At 56.2% G+C, this 12,146-nt stretch overlaps 1 protein-coding gene across 2 annotated transcripts in view; it reads right to left on the bottom strand.

Annotated features, from left to right (window-relative positions):
* The window catches only part of PALD1 (phosphatase domain containing paladin 1), a 92,664-nt gene extending 80,914 nt beyond the window's left edge, over positions 1–11,750 (bottom strand). The window contains exon 1 of one of the 2 annotated variants that reach the window (XM_058543263.1): positions 11,711–11,750. The gene's annotated coding sequence lies outside the window, so the exon portion shown is untranslated. Of the gene's footprint in view, positions 1–11,397; positions 11,452–11,710 lie in introns of those variants that run through there. The other variant, XM_058543262.1, reaches the window with a different exon arrangement.
* Between the last annotated feature and the right edge of the window lie 396 nt (positions 11,751–12,146).

Here is a 12,146-nt window from a genome sequence, read left to right on the forward strand (position 1 = left end):
GGGTTTTGAAATTAAATGAACTAATAAATGTAAAGCCCTTAACAAATAGCTGTTCGAGAGGAAGCTCCATACGTAATAGTAGTTGTGGCTACTATGATCAGGAGAAGATTGCATCCTCCCTCTGCCCTCCTCTCCTCCCTCCCCCCCTTTCCCTAGCCAGCACTTGTATAGTGCCTCCGAGAACATGCAGAGTCCCCTGCCCCCACTGCTATCAGAAAGGAGCTCCAGCGGCCTTCTGCTGGGTCTCACTGCAGAATCCCAGGCCCTGGACTCCAGGAATAATGAGGCAGGGGAGGGGGGGTGAGAGGGGCTCTGCCAAACCCTGCAGCAGGGAGACCGTCCATCCCTGAATAAACAGCCTGTCACCCCTCCCCTCCCACCCTCTCTCTCCCTTAAATGACCCAGGTCTGTGGCCCAGTTGTCTCCAAGCAACACCACTCAGGCTCCCAAGGATGCGTCGCCCTGACAGAGCCATTTAAGAAGATGCCGCAGGGGTGTGGGGGGAGTGGCGGGGGTCAAGGCAGCCACAGAGGCCTGACACGGTGGCTTCCCAGGGCCTTCTTGTGGCAAGCTCCTGGCCCCAGGCACAGAGCTCCTGGGCTGACGCCTCACCGGACCGGGCAGGGGGTAGTGGTTGCTTTCCAGAAACATTCTAGGAGAAGCTGCAGCCCCCCAGACTTACAGAGAAGGTCCCAGGCTCCATGAAGCTTGGGACACAGAGGAGCTGGCAAAGTGCCTTAGAAAGATCACTGCCCCAGGCTCAGCCTCCTGAGTTCTAGTCTCGGTGCCAACACTCACTGGCTGTGTTACCCCAGCCAGGGCACCCACCCTCGCTGAGCCTGAAAGAATCTTAGTGCTAGAAGAGAGTTTCAGGGAGGGGTGGGAAAGGGACATTCTTATGCTTTTTGACAGGATCTTTCCAAATGACAAATGCATAGACTCTGCCTCAGCAATTCCATTTCTAGGAATTTAGCCTAGAGAGGTGCTTGCACGTGCACAAATGGACAACCGTACACATTACTCATAGTTTTGATGGTGAAGGATGGAAAACAACTGAAAAGTCTGCACAGAGAGACGATTGGCCAGATAAACTATGGAACATCCAGAAACTAGAAGTACCAAGCAGCTATTTTAAAACACGAGGCAGATGTATGTAGGGGGCTGGAAAACGATCTCTAGAGCTGGGAGCAAAGTCCAGATGTGGATGTGGACAAGGACGGTCAGGGCAGTGTTGTCCTTGACAGGGGTGCTGGAGCCACCTCGGCGTCCGTCCTCGGGGAATGGATAAGTCATGTGATCCCACCCACAGAATCCTGCCCGACAGTTACACCCAACCGTCGAGCACACACACAGAAACACGGAGCGAGCTCGAAAACAGTCTCCTGGGATGAAAGTAATAAACAGAGCCAGAGTAGCCATATAATACCATTGATGAAAAGTAACAACACTTATGCACAGAAAAACACTATAGTTTTTTTAAATGAGGATATGTACATTATATAAAAACTTTTATCAAACACACTACCATGGGTGCCTATGAGAAAAAGGAATGAGATGAGAGGAAGAGAAAATAAAGAGAACACCACGAGAGAAAGATTTCACATATAAGGATGATGATAATGTGCTATGGACTAAGGAAAATCGTTTACCCAACTCTGCAGCTGAGGTATGGAGGAGGGAGGGGGGGGAAGGAGGAGGGAGCCAGGAGCTGAAATTGCAGGACAGACTCTAATATTCTAGCACTTCAGGAGCTGTAAAAAGGGGTGTATATAGGGGGCTGCCCGGTGGTGTCACAGTTAAGTTTGCGCACTCTGCTTTGGCAGCCCGGGGTTCTCAAGTTCGGATCCCAGGCGTGGACCTACGCACCACTTGTCAAGCCATGCTGTGGCGGCGTCCCACATATAAAGTGGAGGAAGATGGGCACGGATGTTAGCCCAGGGCCAGTCTTCCTCAGTAAAAAGAGAAAGATTGGCAACAGATGTTAGCTCGGGGCTAATCTTCCTCACCAAGAAAAAAAAAAGAAGGTGTGTATATATATATATATATATATATATATATATATATATATATATATATAAAATACATGCACACACTCACACACACACCCCCCACGTGGAAGGGCTCTGAAGGACAAGCAAGAAACAGTCACTTCAGGTGCCTCCAGGGAACTGGGTGGCTGGGCCACAGACAGGAAGGAAACTTGTCACTGGATACCTTCTTGTGCGTTTGAATTTTGTTCCACATGGATGCATTATCTATTTTTAAACAATAAAAAAAAAAAAATTTAACTCACAGGTTTGTATACACACAGTCAATCCTGGAAGGCTAGGGAAGATGCTAGGCCTGGCTGAGCCCGCAGAGCTAGGCTTCTCAGAAGGGACAGACACAACCCCACTCTCCCTTTGCTGTCTTGGAGGCACCCAGCAGCGGGCAGGGGCAGCTTGAAGCCACCGGGAAACAGCCCAGCTCCTTGGAGTCTGTTCCTCTCCAAAGCAAACTCAGAAGCATAATGGCATGCCTGCATGTTCCCATAAACAGGAGGCCTCTGAAGCTCTGTGGGCTCGGAAGGCCCCCCCAAGCACCCCCAGGTCATCTGAGACAGGCATTCACTGTCCTGGCAGTCGGGGATAAACCTTGGGCCAGGACTGGACAGTTGTTCCCCGGCCTGCCTGTGTATACATTTGAATCGCCAGCGGGAGAGATTTGACCAGATTCCCAGGCTCCACTCCAGCCCTCCTAAGCCAGACCCTCCAGGGCTGGAGCCCGGGAAAGCCCCCTGGGTGGTTCTAAGGCAGCAGAAAGTCTAGTGTTTGGGAACCACTGGGTCAAATGTCTCTGAGGCCCTCTTCTGGCTCCAACGGGCCAATCGACTTTTAGCTGCCTGCCCTTCTACCAAGATTCTGGCTGCCCCAGAATGAGGCAGAATGCCCCAGAAGGCCCCACACCTGTGGCTGGGAGAGGCCCAGGTGAGGCCAGCTCCTCTTAACTTAAAGTGTGCTGGCCAAGGCTCAGTGGAGCACACACCTCCCGCATCCACGGTGCTTTCTGGGGCTAGAGGCAGTGGGTTCAGAGAGGGCATCGGGCCCCCTCCCCTGCACAGTCTCGCTCCTACAGGGAAGGAGGCAGCAAAGGAGGAAGGAGAGACCTGAGCCTTCACTCTGCACCACAGCTCACCTGCATGAACTCACTGAAGCCTCATCCCCACCCCCCCACCCCAGGAGGCAGGAGCCACCTTATCCTCCTCCAGCAGATGAGGAAACTGAGGTTCAGGGACGTGAACCCACCTGCCCCAGGCATCCCGCCGGTAAGGGGCAGAGCCAGGACTCACACCAGGCAGCCAGACTTCAGTGCTCGCCTTTCCACCCACAACACTTGGCTGCCCCCGTGCTCCAGCAACCAGGCAAGACATCTGATGTCCCCTCTGGCCTGCCCTCAAAGCCTGGTCAGCCAGGCTCTGCTCGGGATAACGGCGCCCGTCGGTCAGTGCACGTGCTACTTTACGCTGCGTGTCAGCTCCCATCTGCTGGAAGCAGACACCAAGGCAAAGTCAGCAGTGCAGGAGGTTAATCGAAGGAAATGCCTGCAGAAGACGAGGCGCAAGGGGCAGGGGTGAGTGGGGAGAGCCTTCCGACCACACTGCAGGTCTGATACCTGTGAAGGGATGGGAGCAGGAGGGAGGGTTGGGAGGAAGGGCCCCAGGCTCAGCCACTGGCCAGAAGCAGCCTAGGCAGATGGCGGCCTCTGTGCAAATACAGCAGGGAATCCTGAAGGTGTGGCAGCCGGGGACAGTCAGCTGATGCATCCTGCAGCAGGTTCTCTTGAAGGGCGCTGGGAGGAGCGCACCTCGAGGCTGCCGCCCCTGGCATGACACGTTGACTTGCCTGTCCCCTCCGCCACTAGGCAAGAGTGGGCAGGGGAATACCCACTGTCTTCTCTCTGTGCCAGACCAGGGCATGGCATATACTCGGAGCTTAATAAACGCTCGTATAATTGGCCAGGCCAACCCCACAACCACTGCAGGGCAGCCGCTTCCACTGTAAGAGGTGGTCTTGGGCAGAGGAAACAAGGAAGAAATCCAGGAAGCAAGTCCTGAGTACCTACTGTATGCCAAGCATGGAGACAAGTCTGTAAAGTGCTTTTTGGGTTACAAAGGGCTTTCTCAAAACTATCACATGGGCTCTTCTCGGCCAACCTGAGAAGTAGGTGCCACTCCCACCTCCCCAAGCCCTGAGGTTTGGAGTGGTGATGTCACTCGTCCCAGGACGGCCCCCTGATGCCAAAGCCTGCTGTGCTCTGTCCACGACGGTACATCCACAAGAAGTCCTGGACAGGACTCCTCTAGGGGCAAAGGGAGGGGAGGAGGCTCCACACCCAGGCCCCGGAGAAAGGAAGGTCCTTAAAGATCTTGCCCTGTGCCCCTCACCTGCCTCCTCCAGGCAAGACTCAGGCGGCCCCTCTTCCTGGGAGGAAACTGAGGCACCAGGCTTGCAGTATCCCTAGGGAGACTTCCCTGCAGAACCACGCTGGGCCTTAGGGCGTCCTTCCTTCTGCTCCTCACACGAATCTGACGTCACTTCCCAGTCACTCCCCTCAGTCCCCAGATGGTCCTTTCCCCTCCCTCCTGGGACCACCAAAGCACGTGGACCTCCTCCTGGTGGCGGGGGGGAGACTGCCTTTCAAATACTTGAGAAATTCCATCTCACACCCATGCACCCAGACTTCTCCAGCTGAACACCCCCAGGGCTTTCAAAGGCCGCTGGGAACCCCCAGGACCACAAAAGGCCTTAACTGTTATTCTAGCTCCAGACCCCCGGGGGGGCTCTTTCCCAAGGTGGGTCAAGAAGAGAATGAAGCCCTTCTTTCTTTCTCTCACCACTCAGCACCCCTCGACCCCCCAGGAAGCTGGTCTCCTGGCTCTGACTTCACACCCAGCTGACATCTGACATTTAGAAACTTGTGGACAAATCCCTTTCTGGGGCCCCCCACCCGGCTCCCAGTCCATCCCCCCGTCACCCCCCACATCAAATCTCTGAAGCAGGTGCAACACTGAGCCACTGCCGGCAGGAGTCAGTGAAGCAGTTAAAATGCCCACTGTCCTGCAGGGGGAAAGAGAGAGAAGCCAGGATGGGTGCAGGGGGCAGCCAGCAGTTGGAGGCAGCAGGAAGGAAATAAAGAGCCCAGTGCAGGGGATCAGGAAAGCCCCGGCAGGGCGGGGTCTTGGAGGTGAGCATGCCCACCCCTCATGGGCCCCCGGTTTCTCTTGTAAATTCCCGCCTTTTCTCACCAGATTGTTCCCCATTCCCTCACTTCCTCTCACAGCTTCCTCCAGGTCCCCCGGGGAGGGCTGCCCCCAACCTGCCCTCCTAAATCCACCATTAAAAAAGCCTCTCCAAGTTACGGTTTAATGGGCAGAGTTTCAGTTGGGGAAGAGGAAAAAGTTCTGGAGATGGATGGTGGTGATGGTTGCACAACAGTGTGAATGTACTTAATGCCACTGAACTGTACACTCAAAAATGGTTAAAATGGTCAATTTTATGTTACGCATATTTTACCACAATTTAAAAAAGAAAAAGACAACCCACAGAATGGAGGAAATAATTGCCACACACACACAAGCCTCTCCAAGAAGTCCCAAGTGGGTAGAAAGACCAGTGTGTGGGAGGCAGAGACCCCACACAGCCCCGTGGAGTGGTCCTGGAAGTCCCAAAGCCACCTCTCCCCTCCAGCCTCCTGGGTCTCAGCCCTGGAGCAAGGGACACCCGTCAGGTCAGTGAAGGCCAGGAGACCCCCAGTCCCAAGCCCAACTCAGAAGGAGGTCAGAGCTGGAAGGTACCAGAGGCACAGAGAGGCAGTGCCTGGCCCAAGGTCACACAGCAAGTGAACCACAAAGCTGGGGCTTGAGGCCTGGTGAGCTGACCCAACCCTGAGCCGCCTCCAGAAGGGAAATGCAGCCAGTGGGGGTGTGTTCTGACCTGGGCCATTTCTTCCTGCTGCATCGCACCCTACCTGGAGACCCCCCTCATCTGAGGAGCCCCTCAGGTCTCTCACTTCCCCAAGGGTTCTGCACTCCACCTTTGCAGCCCTGGCACAGGGAGCCTTCACCCGCCCCTGGGTGGCAGCGTGTCATGGAAGGGGTCAGCCTTCAGAATCAGACAGGCCTGCCTGAGTCCCAACTCCACCCCTGGAAATACGTTTCTCAAGCTAGGCCCCTCATCTGTAAAATGGGCACAATAATACCTAATTGGTGGGGTTCTTTTGAGGATTACAGCAAGTGACATAAAACCTATGGAGGACCCGAAATGCAGTACATGCTCAAAAAATATTCTCTCTCTCCTCTTCCCTCCCGGGGACCCAGGGCCTTCTGCCTAGCACAAGTGGTTGTACACAAAAGGTCAGCAGTGTCCCCCCTGGGCTACTGATTGCCTGGGGAACCTGGGGGTAAGTTCATTCCCTTCTCTGGGCCTGTTTCCCCACCCGTAAAATGAAAGGGTAGAACCAGCTGACCCTCCACCAGCATATATAACACACCTAACAGCGCATACAGGCTTTGTAGGGCACGACACGTACGAGAATGTTCCCAGCAGCGTTATTCAGAACAGCCAAAAACTTGAAAAAAACTCAAATATCCATCAAGAGAAGAATGGATAAACAAAATGTAGCATGGTCTCACAACGGAATACTTGCCGGCAACTAAAATGAACGAACTACTGATCTACATACCTCATGGACGAATATCACAGACTCGATGAGTGAAAGAAGCCAGGTACAAACGAGAATGCAGAGTAAGATTCCATCACGGAGATGACGTCCTAGGACCGGCAAAACTAGCCGATGATGATCAAGGTCAGAAAAATGGTCACTTCTGGGTGAGGGGCGACACTGAGAGGGAGGGGGCCTGAGGTAACCTTCTGGGGTGCTGGGAATGTCCTACCTCTTGACCTGGGTAGAGGTTACACGGACGTACGCACCTGTGAAAATTCATCAGGTCTGACTTGAAGATGAGTGCACTTGACTGTATTATTTTCACCATCCCCTTCACCCACTAAGTTCCAGCCTAACCTCTTTCAGTTCCTCAAACCGGCCAACTGTGGTCTCTCCTCAGGACCTTTGCACTTGCTGGTCCCTCTTCCTACAGTGCTCTTCCTTCCTTCCACTTAGGTCTTCACTCAAATGGTGCCTCCTTGGAGAGGCCTTCTCTGCCACCCTGAAGCAGCCACTCACTCTCTCTCCCTGCTGCTGCTGCATCATCCTGTTGGAATTCTCAGCACAGTGCCCATCATTATCTGATACCTTCCTTGTTCTATTTGCTTGTTTGTTTATCGTCTTTCTCCCCCTCCTAGGATGTCAGCTCCATGAGAGCAGGAACGTGTCTATCTGGGTTCAAATCTCGGCTCCACCCAGAGCAATGGCTGGCACACAGTAGGTACTAAATAAGCATTTGTAGGATGAACAGGCCACCTCTAGAGCAGGTCAGATTCTGTCTCACAACTTTACTCTCTTAAAGGTGGAGAGAGGGAATTCACTTTTTGTTTTTTCATTCACCCCACAAACATGCAAGAGAGGCCTACTGTGTGCTGGGCACAACCTGAACTCTTGGGGGTTCACTGTGGGGCAGAGGAGGAAGGCCCAGGCCAGATCTTTCAGGTGGAGTGTGAGGAATGGGCAAAAGAGGCATGTGCCCAGGGCTGGGGGAAGGCCCAGGAGTGAGCAGCTGGCTTAGCCTCCCAGTTCCCAGGCCGGGAGACTGTAGTGGGTACTGGCTGTGGCCGTGGCTGCCCAAGCCAGCTGAACGTCTGGGCAGCAGGAGGGCCTGTGCCTTGGCAGGAAGCCACCCCCCTCTAAAAAGCCAGGGAGCTCAGCCAAGGCCAGCACTGTCCCCGCCTGCAGGCCTGGTCACCTGCTGCCATGGCAACCTGTCCTGCCAAGCTAAGCAGGCTAAGTGCAGGAGGCACAGCGCCAGGAAGGCGACAGGGTGTCTGCGGGCTCCCCTGTCCCAGTGAGGGAGGCACCTTGGCCTGCCGAGCTGCAGCTGGGAGAGTTGTGTGTTGTTCCTGCACTTTTCCTTGTGTGTGTGTGTGTGCGTGTGCGCGCGTGCCAAGCACAAGCATGCCCCATTATGTCCAGTGCAACAATGGGCACTCTCTTGCATGTGGGATTGGAGGTTCCAGTAGGGGGTAAAAAATGGTCCAATAATAAAAGCTGTCAATCCTGGAGCATTTATAACATGCCAGGCACCATTCTAAATACTTCTCATGTACCTCCTCATTCTAGTCTCACAACAACCCTATGAGGTAGGTACTACGCCCACTTTACAGAGGAGGAAAATGAGGCACAGATTAGTTAAGTAACTTCCTCTAAGTCTCACAACGAGTAAGCAATAGAGCCAGGATCAGAGCCCAGGTAATTGGGCTCTGAAGCCTTAACGTTAACCACTAGGAGCACAGCCTCTCCATGGGAATGAGTCATTTCGTTTTCCCACTAGTCATTCCGTTTTCTGAGCTCTGCATAGGCTCCAAGGACAAAGAAACGGGTTCCATCCAGTCTCGGGCTTCAAGTTGCCACTAGCCCCCTGCAGGAGACCGTAAAAACAACCACAATGCAGAGCCGTAGTCTCAAAGAAGCAAGAGAAGTGCAGAGGGCTCGCTGGGACAGGAAGGCAGAAGAGGGCAGCCGGCTTCAGCACTGGATCTCCAGCTGGGGGCTCCGGGATTGGGATGGGAGCTGTCCTGCAATCTGAGGCCTGCTGAGGGTACCCACCTCCGGAGGTGAAGTTCTGCCCTGGGAGGCCACCTGCTGGAAGGACGGCGGCAGGACAGCCCCGGCAGCCGGCCTCTCCTCCTTTCCCTCACCACGGGTATTTCCCCGGGCCCACCATGTGCCTGGCACCGAGCAAAGTGCGGGGGATGCAGAGCAACGCAGATGGGGAATCCAGCAGACCTCGTGGCGACCACATTCTGGCGGAGGAGGCAGACACGAACCGATAGCCCCCAGGTCAAGACATAACTGACAGTCAGTGCTCTGAAGGAAAAATCCGGGGTGCTCTGAGGGAGTGTGAGAGGGGGTCATCTTTAGACAGGGTGGCGGGGGAAGGCCTCTCCAAGGAGCTCATATTTAAGCAAAGACTTGAAGTGTGAATAGTGTTTGCCAGGCAGAGTGGGAGAAAGGGCATTCCAGGCAGAGGGGACGGCAAGGACAAAGGCCCTGAGGTGGGAACAAGCTCGTCAAATTCCAGAAACCGCAAGAAGCCTGCTCCAGCTGGAGAGCCAGGAGGCACGCGGGCCAGGGCTTCTGGAGCCTGTATTTGATCCCAATGCGACGGGAGGCGCTGAAGGGGTTAACCAGGGGAGGGCCGCAATCCCAGCTACGGCAGCAGCTCTTGTGAGGAGCGGATTAGAGGGGCCAGGGGGAGGCAGGGAGACCAGCAGGGAGGCCATTGCAGTTGTCCAGGCGAGAGCCAGTGGTGGCTGGGACCAGTGGTGACAGAGGAGACGGAGAGGAGCAGATGGGTTCTAGAGAACGATTTTGGGAGCAGAACAACAGGGCCCGCGTATTAGACGGGATGTTGGGATGCTGGTGGGGAAAGGAATCAGGGTGCCTGGTTGAGTAACTGAGTAGAGGGAGGGGCTTGAGTGAAGCGGGAACAGTGGGCAAGAAACACAGAAAGAGCCCAGTCTCGGACGGGAGAGCTCGAGATGCCCACGAGGGAACACCAGGGGGATGCACGGGGGTGGGGGCAGGTGGATTAGGGGTCTGAGCTCAGAGGAGTGGTCTGGGGTAGAGAAAGGGAGGGCACCATCACATCGGGTGGGGTTTACAGCCTCACCTGTAAGACGGTGAGACCCCCAGGAGACACAGGTAGTGGGAAGGGGGGAGAGTGATGGGGGGGCGGGGGGTGGGTACAGAAGGAGGAGGAGGCTAAGAAGACCAAGAGCACTGAGCAGGCACGAACAGGGAGGCGGGAGGGAAGTTTGTGGCACAAAAGCCCAGAGGTAGGAGAGGCTTTCAACCACGTCAAAGGCTGGGGAGTGTGGGGGGCAGCGCCATCGACAACTTGGCTGTGAGGAGAAGATGCAGCATCTGGAAGGGGATTGGGGCGGGGCTGTAAGGACGGGGTTTCAGGCAACAGTGGTGTGCTCTGATGAGAAGGGGGGCCCTGGGGGAAGCATGGAGGACATAGGCACGGCTGCGGGACCCAGCAGCTTTCCAGAGCCTCTTCTGCTCCTTCCACTTTCACCCTGGTTTCTGTGGTCACCCCTGGAATGACCATCCCTTCCTCTGATGAGGGAAACTGAGCCCCAGAGAGGGGCCCGAGGTCACCCGAGGGCTCTGTCTAAGCCGGCTCCTTCCACAGCAGGCAAAGGGTGGGGTGGGGTGGGGTGGGGGAGGTGTGCCAGGCTGCTTGGAGTCCTGGGAAGCCAAGAAAGGTGCTGAGGTCACGTGGGCCCTGCCAGGCCCGCAGTGGCCGGCCCCAGCAATCCCCCACCCCTGCCCCCCTGGGCAGTGTGGCAGAGGGCAGCAGATATACCAGGTGCCAGGGGGAGATCACGTGTTATGGGGCCTGAGCCTCATACTGTTGGGGGAGAGGACTTTCAAAGGAAAAGAATACGAAAATACAAAATTAGGGCTGAGGGCCTTGGAAGGGTCTGAAACTTAAGCTTCCTTAGCCTCAAGGTAACTCCACCTGTTGGCTGCCGTCACCTCCAGCAAGTGACGTCACCTCTTAGTACCCACCCTGTAGTGTTGTGAGCAGTAGATGAGATCACGATGCAAAGTGTCATGACGGGTCCATCTCTGTCTCCGGGTGAGCTCTGACAAGTTGTGGCAGCGGCTACCGTGTGCTGGGCCCCCGGGGGGCGGGGGGAGGGCAGAGGAGGGAGACCAGCCTCTGTGCTCCCTGCGCCCAGGGCAGCCTGGGGGTAGAAAGCAGGTGGAGGGCAAAAAGGCATTGGGCGCGTGCCTGACCCACCGCCTCTCCTGCCTCCCCCCGCCCGCCCCGGCACCAGATGGGGGCTCTGCACAGGGCCCTGAACTATGACGTCATGCTCGGGTCCCCACAGTTTACCAAGCCGGCACATGCCACCCCTCCCCGCCAGCGGCAGGAGAATTGGGCTATTGGACAGAGGCCCAGAGTGGGGAGGGGGCCACATCCAGCTGACCCAGAGCCCTGACCCCCGGGCCGCAGCGGGGACTCACCCAGAGCGGCGCTGTCCCGCGGGACTCGCGTCTGGGACCAGGGGCGGCGGCGGAGGGAGAGGCCCGCGGGGCGGCGCCGGGCGGTGGGCTCGGCAGACAAGACGGCACCGCGCGCAGCGCTCAGGCCTGGGCCTGGGGAGGGCGCCTCCGCCGCGCTGGGGACCCGCGACAACGCCCCCCGCCCGCCGGCCCGGGGACACTCACCGCCGCCTCCGGCCTCGGTCCTCTCGCGCCGCAGCCCGCTCTGCCCGCCGGCAGAGCCGCCGGGTCGCCCTCCGCGCGCTTTCCCACGGGGGCGGGCGCCGGCGCGCTCACCTCCCCGGCCCGTCCTCCTGCCGTCCCGCGAGCCTCCCAGGCGCCTCGGTGGCCGCGGGCGCAGTGCCAGGCAGGCCGGGGCGCCACCGCACACACATCCCTTTACGACCCCTCTCCGCGATCAAAAAGGCAAAGCCAGAGGCAGGCACGCACGCTGAAGGGCAAGACTTTGACTCCCAAGTCCAGTACTCCTTTCTTTTACCTCGGCCACCTCGCGATGAGACGACCGGACTTCCTGGGGAAAGCAAGCTCTATGATGAAAGTACCTTTTCAGCCTCATTTATTAGCACCTGTTAAACACAGGGCACTGAGTGCAGGGGGCTAGAGGAGACTTCTGCCCCCTGGAAGCTCATAGTCTAAGAGGGGGTGGGTAATGGGGGCATGATGTAAGGGCCCTGAGAAAGGTGCAGTTTGAACTGGAGAAATCCAGAGTGGCTTCCTGGAGGAGGAGGTCTTTAAAATAAGCAACAATTATTTTTAGAAGGCAGTGGAGAAGGATGCTTATTGTCCTGGAAAGATGTTCAGGTTACATTGAAAGAAGCAGTTTACAGAACAGTTCACACAGTGTGATTCTTCTAAATAAAAGATGGATGTGCACATATACGCCTAAGGGGGAAAAGCAGGGGGAACATACCCCA

This window comes from Diceros bicornis, chromosome 6 (genome assembly GCF_020826845.1).
Source record: "Diceros bicornis minor isolate mBicDic1 chromosome 6, mDicBic1.mat.cur, whole genome shotgun sequence".
Classification (NCBI taxonomy): Eukaryota; Metazoa; Chordata; class Mammalia; order Perissodactyla; family Rhinocerotidae; genus Diceros; species Diceros bicornis.